The sequence below is a fragment of the Phaseolus vulgaris genome, chromosome 5 (assembly GCF_051622355.1).
Source record: "Phaseolus vulgaris cultivar YP4 chromosome 5, ASM5162235v1, whole genome shotgun sequence".
NCBI classification, from domain to species: domain Eukaryota; kingdom Viridiplantae; phylum Streptophyta; class Magnoliopsida; order Fabales; family Fabaceae; genus Phaseolus; species Phaseolus vulgaris.
Window position 1 is genome coordinate 23,404,121 of NC_143502.1, and position 14,149 is coordinate 23,418,269.

Sequence of the window (14,149 nt, forward strand, 5' to 3'; positions counted from 1 at the left end):
AGTCTTTTCTTCATGCTAATTTCTTGAAAACCAATTTCTATCACTACTGTAGAGAATCATCTATCAAATATATACAATAAATGCATGCAACTACCACAAAAAATCTAGTTTCAATTATTTTCATGCTAATTTCTTGAAAACCAATGTCTATCACTACTGTAGAGAGTCATCTATGAAATATATCAATAAATTCATGCAACTACCAATAAAAAACTAGTTTCAACTCTTTTCTTCCTAATTACTTGAAAACCAATGTTTATCACATCACTACTAGTGAGACTCATCTATCAAATTTATACAACAAATTCATGCAGCTACATAAAAAAAACTAGTTTCGAGTCTTTTCAAGGTAATTTCTTGTAAATCAATGTCTATCACTATTATAAACTATCTAAAGACACACGTGTCAAATATATACAATATATTCATGGAACTACCACAGAAAAACTAGTTTCAAGTCTTTTCTTCATGCTAATTTCTTGAAAACCAATTTCTATCACTACTGTAGAGAATCATCTATCAAATATATACAATAAATGCATGCAACTACCACAAAAAATCTAGTTTCAATTATTTTCATGCTAATTTCTTGAAAACCAATGTCTATCACTACTGTAGAGAGTCATCTATGAAATATATCAATAAATTCATGCAACTACCAATAAAAAACTAGTTTCAACTCTTTTCTTCCTAATTACTTGAAAACCAATGTTTATCACATCACTACTAGTGAGACTCATCTATCAAATTTATACAACAAATTCATGCAGCTACATAAAAAAAACTAGTTTCGAGTCTTTTCAAGGTAATTTCTTGTAAATCAATGTCTATCACTATTATAAACTATCTAAAGACACATGTGTCAAATATGTACAATATATTCATGCAACTACCACAGAAAAACTAGTTTCAAGTCTTTTCTTCATGCTAATTTCTTGAAAACCAATATCTATCACTACTGTAGAGACTCATCTATCAAATATATATACAATAAATGCATGCAACTACCACAAAAAAACTAGTTTCAATTCTTTTCATGCTAATTTCTTGAAAACCAATGTCTATCACTACTGTAGAGAGTCATCTATGAAATATATCAGTAAATTCATGCAACTACCAATAAAAAACTAGTTTCAACTCTTTTCTTCCTAATTACTTGAAAACCAATGTTTATCACTACTAGTGAGACTCATCTATCAAATTTATACAACAAATTCATGCAGCTACATAAAAAAAAACTAGTTTCGAGTCTTTTCATGGTAATTTCTTGTAAATCAATGTCTATCACTATTATAAACTATCTAAAGACACACGTGTCAAATATATACAATATATTCATGCAACTACCACAGAAAAACTAGTTTCAAGTCTTTTCTTCATGCTAATTTCTTGAAAACCAATATCTATCACTACTGTAGAGACTCATCTATCAAATATATACAATAAATGCATTCAACTACCACAAAAAATCTAGTTTCAATTCTTTTCATGCTAATTTCTTGAAAACCAATGTCTATCACTACTGTAGAGAGTCATCTATGAAATATATCAATAAATTCATGCAACTACCAATAAAAAACTAGTTTCAACTCTTTTCTTCCTAATTACTTGAAAACCAATGTTTATCACTACTAGTGAGACTCATCTATCAAATTTATACAACAAATTCATGCAGCTACATAAAAAAAAAACTAGTGTCGAGTCTTTTCATGGTAATTTCTTGTAAATCAATGTCTATCACTATTATAAACTATCTAAAGACACACGTGTCAAATATATACAATATATTCATGGAACTACCACAGAAAAACTAGTTTCAAGTCTTTTCTTCATGCTAATTTCTTGAAAACCAATTTCTATCACTACTGTAGAGAATCATCTATCAAATATATACAATAAATGCATGCAACTACCACAAAAAATCTAGTTTCAATTATTTTCATGCTAATTTCTTGAAAACCAATGTCTATCACTACTGTAGAGAGTCATCTATGAAATATATCAATAAATTCATGCAACTACCAATAAAAAACTAGTTTCAACTCTTTTCTTCCTAATTACTTGAAAACCAATGTTTATCACTACTAGTGAGACTCATCTATCAAATTTATACAACAAATTCATGCAGCTACATAAAAAAAACTAGTTTCGAGTCTTTTCAAGGTAATTTCTTGTAAATCAATGTCTATCACTATTATAAACTATCTAAAGACACATGTGTCAAATATGTACAATATATTCATGCAACTACCACAGAAAAACTAGTTTCAAGTCTTTTCTTCATGCTAATTTCTTGAAAACCAATATCTATCACTACTGTAGAGACTCATCTATCAAATATATATACAATAAATGCATGCAACTACCACAAAAAAACTAGTTTCAATTCTTTTCATGCTAATTTCTTGAAAACCAATGTCTATCACTACTGTAGAGAGTCATCTATGAAATATATCAGTAAATTCATGCAACTACCAATAAAAATCTAGTTTCAACTCTTTTCTTCCTAATTACTTGAAAACCAATGTTTATCACTACTAGTGAGACTCATCTATCAAATTTATACAACAAATTCATGCAGCTACATAAAAAAAAACTAGTTTCGAGTCTTTTCATGGTAATTTCTTGTAAATCAATGTCTATCACTATTATAAACTATCTAAAGACACACGTGTCAAATATATACAATATATTCATGCAACTACCACAGAAAAACTAGTTTCAAGTCTTTTCTTCATGCTAATTTCTTGAAAACCAATATCTATCACTACTGTAGAGACTCATCTATCAAATATATACAATAAATGCATTCAACTACCACAAAAAATCTAGTTTCAATTCTTTTCATGCTAATTTCTTGAAAACCAATGTCTATCACTACTGTAGAGAGTCATCTATGAAATATATCAGTAAATTCATGCAACTACCAATAAAAAACTAGTTTCAACTCTTTTCTTCCTAATTACTTGAAAACCAATGTTTATCACTACTAGTGAGACTCATCTATCAAATTTATACAACAAATTCATGCAGCTACATAAAAAAAAACTAGTTTCGAGTCTTTTCATGGTAATTTCTTGTAAATCAATGTCTATCACTATTATAAACTATCTAAAGACACACGTGTCAAATATATACAATATATTCATGCAACTACCACAGAAAAACTAGTTTCAAGTCTTTTCTTCATGCTAATTTCTTGAAAACCAATATCTATCACTACTGTAGAGACTCATCTATCAAATATATACAATAAATGCATTCAACTACCACAAAAAATCTAGTTTCAATTCTTTTCATGCTAATTTCTTGAAAACCAATGTCTATCACTACTGTAGAGAGTCATCTATGAAATATATCAATAAATTCATGCAACTACCAATAAAAAACTAGTTTCAACTCTTTTCTTCCTAATTACTTGAAAACCAATGTTTATCACTACTAGTGAGACTCATCTATCAAATTTATACAACAAATTCATGCAGCTACATAAAAAAAAAACTAGTGTCGAGTCTTTTCATGGTAATTTCTTGTAAATCAATGTCTATCACTATTATAAACTATCTAAAGACACACGTGTCAAATATATACAATATATTCATGGAACTACCACAGAAAAACTAGTTTCAAGTCTTTTCTTCATGCTAATTTCTTGAAAACCAATTTCTATCACTACTGTAGAGAATCATCTATCAAATATATACAATAAATGCATGCAACTACCACAAAAAATCTAGTTTCAATTATTTTCATGCTAATTTCTTGAAAACCAATGTCTATCACTACTGTAGAGAGTCATCTATGAAATATATCAATAAATTCATGCAACTACCAATAAAAAACTAGTTTCAACTCTTTTCTTCCTAATTACTTGAAAACCAATGTTTATCACTACTAGTGAGACTCATCTATCAAATTTATACAACAAATTCATGCAGCTACATAAAAAAAACTAGTTTCGAGTCTTTTCAAGGTAATTTCTTGTAAATCAATGTCTATCACTATTATAAACTATCTAAAGACACATGTGTCAAATATGTACAATATATTCATGCAACTACCACAGAAAAACTAGTTTCAAGTCTTTTCTTCATGCTAATTTCTTGAAAACCAATATCTATCACTACTGTAGAGACTCATCTATCAAATATATATACAATAAATGCATGCAACTACCACAAAAAAACTAGTTTCAATTCTTTTCATGCTAATTTCTTGAAAACCAATGTCTATCACTACTGTAGAGAGTCATCTATGAAATATATCAGTAAATTCATGCAACTACCAATAAAAAACTAGTTTCAACTCTTTTCTTCCTAATTACTTGAAAACCAATGTTTATCACTACTAGTGAGACTCATCTATCAAATTTATACAACAAATTCATGCAGCTACATAAAAAAAAACTAGTTTCGAGTCTTTTCATGCTAATTTCTTGTAAATCAATGTCTATCACTATTATAAACTATCTAAAGACACATGTGTCAAATATGTACAATATATTCATGCAACTACCACAAAAAAACTAGTTTCAAGTCTTTTCTTCATGCTAATTTCTTGAAAACCAATATCTATCACTACTGTAGAGACTCATCTATCAAATATATACAATAAATGCATGCAACTACCACAAAAAAACTAGTTTCAATTCTTTTCATGCTAATTTCTTGAAAACCAATGTCTATCACTACTGTAGAGAGTCATATATGAAATATATCAATAAATTCATGCTATTACCAATAAAAAACTAGTTTCAACTCTTTTCTTCCTAATTACTTGAAAATTAATGTTTATCACTACTAATGAGACTCATCTATCAAATTTATACAACAAATTCATCCAGCTACATAAAAAAAAACTAGTTTCGAGTATTTTCATGTTAATTTCTTGTAAATCAATGTCTATCACAATTATAAACTATCTAAAGACACATGTGTCAAATATATACAATATATTCATGCAACTACCACAGAAAAACTAGTTTCAAGTCTTTTCTTCATGCTAATTTCTTGAAAACCAATGTCTATCACTACTGTAGAGAGTCATCTATGAAATATATCAATAAATTCAAGCAACTACCAATAAAAAACTAGTTTCAACTCTTTTCTTCCTAATTACTTGAAAACCAATGTTTATCACTACTAGTGACACTCATCTATCAAATTTATACAACAAATTCATGCAGCTACATAAAAAAAAACTAGTTTCGAGTCTTTTCATGGTAATTTCTTGTAAATCAATGTCTATCACTATTATAAACTATCTAAAGACACATGTGTCAAATATATACAATATATTCATGCAACTACCACAGAAAAACTAGTTTCAAGTCTTTTCTTCATGCTAATTTCTTGAAAACCAATATCTATCACTACTGTAGAGAATCATCTATCAAATATATACAATAAATGCATGCAACTACCACAAAAAAACTAGTTTCAATTCTTTTCATGCTAATTTCTTGAAAACCAATGTCTATCACTACTGTAGAGAGTCATCTATGAAATATATCAATAAATTCATGCAACTACCAATAGAAAACTAGTTTCAACTCTTTTCTTCCTAATTACTTGAAAACCAATGTTTATCACTACTAGTGAGGCTCATCTATCAAATTTATACAACAAATTCATGCAGCTACATAAAAAAAAACTAGTTTCGAGTCTTTTCATGGTAATTTCTTGTAAATCAATGTCTATCACTATTATAAACTATCTAAAGACACATGTGTCAAATATGTACAATATATTCATGCAACTACCACAGAAAAACTAGTTTCAAGTCTTTTCTTCATGCTAATTTCTTGAAAACCAATATCTATCACTACTGTAGAGACTCATCTATCAAATATATACAATAAATGCATGCAACTACCACAAAAAAACTAGTTTCAATTCTTTTCATGCTAATTTCTTGAAAACCAATGTCTATCACTACTGTAGAGAGTCATATATAAAATATATCAACAAATTCATGCGACTACCAATAAAAAACTAGTTTCAACTCTTTTCTTCCTAATTACTTGAAAACCAATGTTTATCACTACTAGTGAGACTCATCTATCAAATTTATACAACAAATTCATGCAGCTACATAAAAAAAAACTAGTTTTGAGTATTTTCATGTTAATTTCTTGTAAATCAATGTCTATCACAATTATAAACCATCTAAAGACACATGTGTCAAATATATACAATATATTCATGCAACTACCACAGAAAAACTAGTTTCAAGTCTTTTCTTCATGCTAATTTCTTGAAAACCAATGTCTATCACTACTGTAGAGAGTCATATATGAAATATATCAATAAATTCATGCAACTACCACTAAAAAACTAGTTTCAACTCTTTTCTTCCTAATTACTTGAAAACCAATGTTTTTCACTACTAGTGAGACTCATCTATCAAATTTATACAACAAATTCATGCAGCTACATAAAAAAAAACTAGTTTCGAGTCTTTTCATGGTAATTTCTTGTAAATCAATGTCTATCACTATTATAAACTATCTAAAGACACATGTGTCAAATATATACAATATATTCATGCAACTACCACAGAAAAACTAGTTTCAAGTCTTTTCTTCATGCTAATTTCTTGAAAACCAATATCTATCACTACTGTAGAGACTCATCTATCAAATATATACAATAAATGCATGCAACTACCACAAAAAAAACTAGTTTCAATTCTTTTCATGCTAATTTCTTGAAAACCAATGTCTATCACTACTGTAGAGAGTCATCTATGAAATATATCAATAAATTCATGCAACTACCAATAAAAAACTAGTTTCAACTCTTTTCTTCCTAATTACTTGAAAACCAATGTTTATCACTACTAGTGAGACTCATCTATCAAATTTATACAACAAATTCATGCAGCTACATAAAAAAAAACTAGTTTCGAGTCTTTTCATGCTAATTTCTTGTAAATCAATGTCTATCACTATTATAAACTATTTAAAGACACATGTGTCAAATATATACAATATATTCATGCAACTACCACAGAAAAACTAGTTTCAAGTCTTTTCTTCATGCTAATTTCTTGAAAATCAATATCTATCACTACTGTAGAGACTCATCTATCAAATATATACAATAAATGCATGCAACTACCACAAAAAAACTAGTTTCAATTCTTTTCATGCTAATTTCTTGAAAACCAATGTCTATCACTACTGTAGAGAGTCATATATAAAATATATCAATAAATTCATGCAACTACCACTAAAAAACTAGTTTCAACTCTTTTCTTCCTAATTACTTGAAAACCAATGTTTATCACTACTAGTGAGACTCATCTATCAAATTTATACAACAAATTCATGCAGCTACATAAAAAAAAACTAGTTTTGAGTATTTTCATGTTAATTTCTTGTAAATCAATGTCTATCACAATTATAAACTATCTAAAGACACATGTGTCAAATATATACAATATATTCATGCAACTACCACAGAAAAACTAGTTTCAAGTCTTTTCTTCATGCTAATTTCTTGAAAACCAATGTCTATCACTACTGTAGAGAGTCATCTATGAAATATATCAATAAATTCATGCAACTACCAATTAAAAACTAGTTTCAACTCTTTTCTTCCTAATTACTTGAAAACCAATGGTTATCACTACTAGTGAGACTCATCTATCAAATTTATACAACAAATTCATGCAGCTACATAAAAAAAAACTAGTTTCGAGTCTTTTCATGCTAATTTCTTGTAAATCAATGTCTATCACTATTATAAACTATTTAAAGACACATGTGTCAAATATATACAATATATTCATGCAACTACCACAAAAAAACTAGTTTCAAGTCTTATCTTCATGCTAATTTCTTGAAAACCAATATCTATCACTACTGTAGAGACTCATCTATCAAAGATATACAATAAATGCATGCAACTACCACAAAAAAACTAGTTTCAATTCTTTTCATGCTAATTTCTTGAAAACCAATGTCTATCACTACTGTAGAGAGTCTTCTATGAAATATATCAATAAATTCATGCAACTACCACTAAAAAACTAGTTTCAACTCTTTTCTTCCTAATTACTTGAAAACCAATGTTTATCACTACTAGTGAGACTCATCTATCAAATTTATACAACAAATTCATGCAGCTACATAAAAAAAAACTAGTTTTGAGTATTTTCATGTTAATTTCTTGTAAATCAATGTCTATCACAATTATAAACTATCTAAAGACACATGTGTCAAATATATACAATATATTCATGCAAATACCACAGAAAAACTAGTTTCAAGTCTTTTCTTCATGCTAATTTCTTGAAAACCAATATCTATCACTACTGTAGAGACTCATCTATCAAAGATATACAATAAATGCATGCAACTACCACAAAAAAACTAGTTTCATGTCTTTTCATGCTAATTTCTTGAAAACCAATGTCTATCACTACTGTAGAGAGTCATCTATGAAATATATCAATAAATTCATGCAACTACCAATAAAAAACTAGTTTCAACTCTTTTCTTCCTAATTACTTGAAAACCAATGTTTATCACTACTAGTGAGACTCATCTATCAAATTTATACAACAAATTCATGCAGCTACATAAAAAAAAACTAGTTTTGAGTATTTTCATGTTAATTTCTTGTAAATCAATGTCTATCACAATTATAAACTATCTAAAGACACATGTGTCAAATATATACAATATATTCATGCAAATACCACAGAAAAACTAGTTTCAAGTCTTTTCTTCATGCTAATTTCTTGAAAACCAATGTCTATCACTACTGTAGAGAGTCATCTATGAAATATATCAGTAAATTCATGCAACTACCAATAAAAAACTAGTTTCAACTCTTTTCTTCCTAATTACTTGAAAACCAATGTTTATCACTACTAGTGAGACTCATCTATCAAATTTATACAACAAATTCATGCAGCTACATAAAAAAAACTAGTTTCGAGTCTTTTCATGCTAATTTCTTGTAAATCAATGTCTATCACTATTATAAACTATTTAAAGACACATGTGTCAAATATATACAATATATTCATGCAACTACCACAGAAAAACTAGTTTCAAGTCTTTTCTTCATGCTAATTTCTTGAAAACCAATGTCTATCACTACTGTAGAGAGTCATCTATGAAATATATCAATAAATTCATGCAACTACCAATAAAAAACTAGTTTCAACTCTTTTCTTCCTAATTACTTGAAAACCAATGTCTATCACTACTGTAGAGAGTCATATATGAAATATATCAATAAATTCATGCTATTACCAATAAAAAACTAGTTTCAACTCTTTTCTTCCTAATTACTTGAAAATTAATGTTTATCACTACTAATGAGACTCATCTATCAAATTTATACAACAAATTCATCCAGCTACATAAAAAAAAACTAGTTTCGAGTATTTTCATGTTAATTTCTTGTAAATCAATGTCTATCACAATTATAAACTATTTAAAGACACATGTGTCAAATATATACAATATATTCATGCAACTACCACAGAAAAACTAGTTTCAAGTCTTTTCTTCATGCTAATTTCTTGAAAACCAATATCTATCACTACTGTAAAGACTCATCTATCAAATATATACAATAAATGCATGCAACTACCACAAAAAAACTACTTTCAATTCTTTTCATGCTAATTTCTTGAAAACCAATGTCTATCACTACTGTAGAGAGTCATCTATGAAATATATCGATAAATTCGTGCATTTACCAATAAAAAACTAGTTTCAACTCTTTTCTTCCTAATTACTTGAAAACCAATGTTTATCACATCACTACTAGTGAGACTCATCTATCAAATTTATACGACAAATTCATGCATCTACATAAAAAAAAACGAGTTTCGAGTCTTTTCATGGTAATTTCTTGTAAATCAATGTCTATCACTATTATAAACTATCTAAAGACACATGTGTCAAATATATACAATATATTCATGCAACTACCACAGAAAAACTAGTTTCAAGTCTTTTCTTCATGCTAATTTCTTGAAAACCAATATCTATCACTACTGTAGAGACTCATCTATCAAATATATACAATAAATGCATGCAACTACCACAAAAAAACTAGTTTCATGTCTTTTCATGCTAATTTCTTGAAAACCAATGTCTATCACTACTGTAGAGAGTCATCTATGAAATATATCAATAAATTCATGCAACTACCAATAAAAAACTAGTTTCAACTCTTTTCTTCCTAATTACTTGAAAACCAATGTTTATCACTACTAGTGAGACTCATCTATCAAATTTATACAACAAATTCATGCAGCTACATAAAAAAAAACTAGTTTTGAGTATTTTCATGTTAATTTCTTGTAAATCAATGTCTATCACAATTATAAACTATCTAAAGACACATGTGTCAAATATATACAATATATTCATGCAAATACCACAGAAAAACTAGTTTCAAGTCTTTTCTTCATGCTAATTTCTTGAAAACCAATGTCTATCACTACTGTAGAGAGTCATCTATGAAATATATCAATAAATTCATGCAACTACCAATAAAAAACTAGTTTCAACTCTTTTCTTCCTAATTACTTGAAAACCAATGTTTATCACTACTAGTGAGACTCATCTATCAAATTTATACAACAAATTCATGCAGCTACATAAAAAAAAACTAGTTTTGAGTATTTTCATGTTAATTTCTTGTAAATCAATGTCTATCACAATTATAAACTATCTAAAGACACATGTGTCAAATATATACAATATATTCATGCAAATACCACAGAAAAACTAGTTTCAAGTCTTTTCTTCATGCTAATTTCTTGAAAACCAATGTCTATCACTACTGTAGAGAGTCATCTATGAAATATATCAGTAAATTCATGCAACTACCAATAAAAAACTAGTTTCAACTCTTTTCTTCCTAATTACTTGAAAACCAATGTTTATCACTACTAGTGAGACTCATCTATCAAATTTATACAACAAATTCATGCAGCTACATAAAAAAAACTAGTTTCGAGTCTTTTCATGCTAATTTCTTGTAAATCAATGTCTATCACTATTATAAACTATTTAAAGACACATGTGTCAAATATATACAATATATTCATGCAACTACCACAGAAAAACTAGTTTCAAGTCTTTTCTTCATGCTAATTTCTTGAAAACCAATGTCTATCACTACTGTAGAGAGTCATCTATGAAATATATCAATAAATTCATGCAACTACCAATAAAAAACTAGTTTCAACTCTTTTCTTCCTAATTACTTGAAAACCAATGTTTATCACTACTAGTGAGACTCATCTATCAAATTTATACAACAAATTCATGCAGCTACATAAAAAAAAACTAGTTTCGAGTATTTTCATGTTAATTTCTTGTAAATCAATGTCTATCACAATTATAAACTATCTAAAGACACATGTGTCAAATATATACAATATATTCATGCAACTACCACAAAAAAACTAGTTTCAATTCTTTTCATGCTAATTTCTTGAAAACCAATGTCTATCACTACTGTAGAGAGTCATCTATGAAATATATCAGTAAATTCATGCAACTACCAATAAAAAACTAGTTTCAACTCTTTTCTTCCTAATTACTTGAAAACCAATGTTTATCACTACTAGTGAGACTCATCTATCAAATTTATACAACAAATTCATGCAGCTACATAAAAAAAAACTAGTTTCGAGTCTTTTCATGGTAATTTCTTGTAAATCAATGTCTATCACTATTATAAACTATCTAAAGACACATGTGTCAAATATATACAATATATTCATGCAACTACCACAGAAAAACTAGTTTCAAGTCTTTTCTTCATGCTAATTTCTTGAAAACCAATATCTATCACTACTGTAGAGAATCATCTATCAAATATATACAATAAATGCATGCAACTACCACAAAAAAACTAGTTTCAATTCTTTTCATGCTAATTTCTTGAAAACCAATGTCTATCACTACTGTAGAGAGTCATATATAAAATATATCAATAAATTCATGCGACTACCAATAAAAAACTAGTTTCAACTCTTTTCTTCCTAATTACTTGAAAACCAATGTTTATCATTACTAGTGAGACTCATCTATCAAATTTATACAACAAATTCATGCAGCTACATAAAAAAAACTAGTTTTGAGTATTTTCATGTTAATTTCTTGTAAATCAATGTCTATCACAATTATAAACTATCTAAAGACACATGTGTCAAATATATACAATATATTCATGCAACTACCACAGAAAAACTAGTTTCAAGTCTTTTCTTCATGCTAATTTCTTGAAAACCAATGTCTATCACTACTGTAGAGAGTCATCTATGAAATATATCAATAAATTCATGCAACTACCAATAAAAAACTAGTTTCAACTCTTTTCTTCCTAATTACTTGAAAACCAATGTTTATCACTACTAGTGAGACTCATCTATCAAATTTATACAACAAATTCATGCAGCTACATAAAAAAACTAGTTTCGAGTCTTTTCATGGTAATTTCTTGTAAATCAATGTCTATTACTATTATAAACTATCTAAAGACACATGTGTCAAATATATACAATATATTCATGCAACTACCACAGAAAAACTAGTTTCAAGTCTTTTCTTCATGCTAATTTCTTGAAAACCAATATCTATCACTACTGTAAAGACTCATCTATCAAATATATACAATAAATGCATGCAACTACCACAAAAAAACTACTTTCAATTCTTTTCATGCTAATTTCTTGAAAACCAATGTCTATCACTACTGTAGAGAGTCATCTATGAAATATATCGATAAATTCGTGCATTTACCAATAAAAAACTAGTTTCAACTCTTTTCTTCCTAATTACTTGAAAACCAATGTTTATCACATCACTACTAGTGAGACTCATCTATCAAATTTATACGACAAATTCATGCATCTACATAAAAAAAAACGAGTTTCGAGTCTTTTCATGGTAATTTCTTGTAAATCAATGTCTATCACTATTATAAACTATCTAAAGACACATGTGTCAAATATATACAATATATTCATGCAACTACCACAGAAAAACTAGTTTCAAGTCTTTTCTTCATGCTAATTTCTTGAAAACCAATATCTATCACTACTGTAGAGACTCATCTATCAAATATATACAATAAATGCATGCAACTACCACAAAAAAACTAGTTTCATGTCTTTTCATGCTAATTTCTTGAAAACCAATGTCTATCACTACTGTAGAGAGTCATCTATGAAATATATCAATAAATTCATGCAACTACCAATAAAAAACTAGTTTCAACTCTTTTCTTCCTAATTACTTGAAAACCAATGTTTATCACTACTAGTGAGACTCATCTATCAAATTTATACAACAAATTCATGCAGCTACATAAAAAAAAACTAGTTTTGAGTATTTTCATGTTAATTTCTTGTAAATCAATGTCTATCACAATTATAAACTATCTAAAGACACATGTGTCAAATATATACAATATATTCATGCAAATACCACAGAAAAACTAGTTTCAAGTCTTTTCTTCATGCTAATTTCTTGAAAACCAATGTCTATCACTACTGTAGAGAGTCATCTATGAAATATATCAATAAATTCATGCAACTACCAATAAAAAACTAGTTTCAACTCTTTTCTTCCTAATTACTTGAAAACCAATGTTTATCACTACTAGTGAGACTCATCTATCAAATTTATACAACAAATTCATGCAGCTACATAAAAAAAAACTAGTTTCGAGTCTTTTCATGGTAATTTCTAGTAAATCAATGTCTATCACTATTATAAACTATCTAAAGACACATGTGTCAAATATATACAATATATTCATGCAACTACCACAGAAAAACTAGTTTCAAGTCTTTTCTTCATTCTAATTTCTTGAAAACCAATATCTATCACTACTGTAGAGACTCGTCTATCAAATATATACAATAAATGCATGCAACTACCACAAAAAAACTAGTTTCAATTCTTTTCATGCTAATTTTTGAAAACCAATGTCTATCACTACTGTAGAGAGTCATCTATGAAATATATCAATAAATTCATGCAACTACCAATAAAAAACTAGTTTCAACTCTTTTCTTCCTAATTACTTGAAAACCAATGTTTATCACTACTAGTGAGACTCATCTATCAAATTTATACAACAAATTCATGCAGCTACATAAA